This window comes from Tupaia chinensis, unplaced genomic scaffold, assembly GCF_000334495.1.
Source record: "Tupaia chinensis unplaced genomic scaffold, TupChi_1.0 Scaffold000272_1, whole genome shotgun sequence".
NCBI lineage: Eukaryota > Metazoa > Chordata > Mammalia > Scandentia > Tupaiidae > Tupaia > Tupaia belangeri.
The window spans coordinates 8,626,594-8,626,990 of NW_006159754.1; the positions used below are offsets into that span (position 1 = coordinate 8,626,594).

Sequence of the window (397 nt, forward strand, 5' to 3'; positions counted from 1 at the left end):
TTAAATATGGAGATCTTCACAAATTTGCATTTCATCTTTCTGCATTGGCCATGCTAATCTTTGTATTGTTCCAATTTTAGTGTATGTTTTGCCTAAGCAAGCACGCTTTTCTTCTTTTTTTGGGGGGGGGGAGAGATTTTTCCAATAGGGTGCATGCGCTCGCCAGAAAGACAGAGAGAGACAGAGAAACAGAAAGAAAGAAATCACCCCCAAGGGGGGATGGCCACACCACAATCCCACAATCCCTTCTCCTGCATTCTCTTCTCAGGATCTTGGGCATGCACACACATGCACCTGGTGTGAGTTTAAGCCACTGGGTCCAGGACTCGAACCACAGTCAACCACATGGAAGTCCAGCGACATAGCCATTATGCTAACTGCTGGTCCCAACCCTTTT

At 46.3% G+C, this 397-nt stretch overlaps 1 non-coding gene across 1 annotated transcript; it reads right to left on the reverse strand.

Annotated features, from left to right (window-relative positions):
* On the reverse strand, positions 1 to 102 carry LOC114008009 (U6 spliceosomal RNA). The gene has a single exon (XR_003549579.1). It is a non-coding gene; the product is annotated as a U6 spliceosomal RNA (small nuclear RNA).
* Positions 103 to 397: the final 295 nt, after the last annotated feature.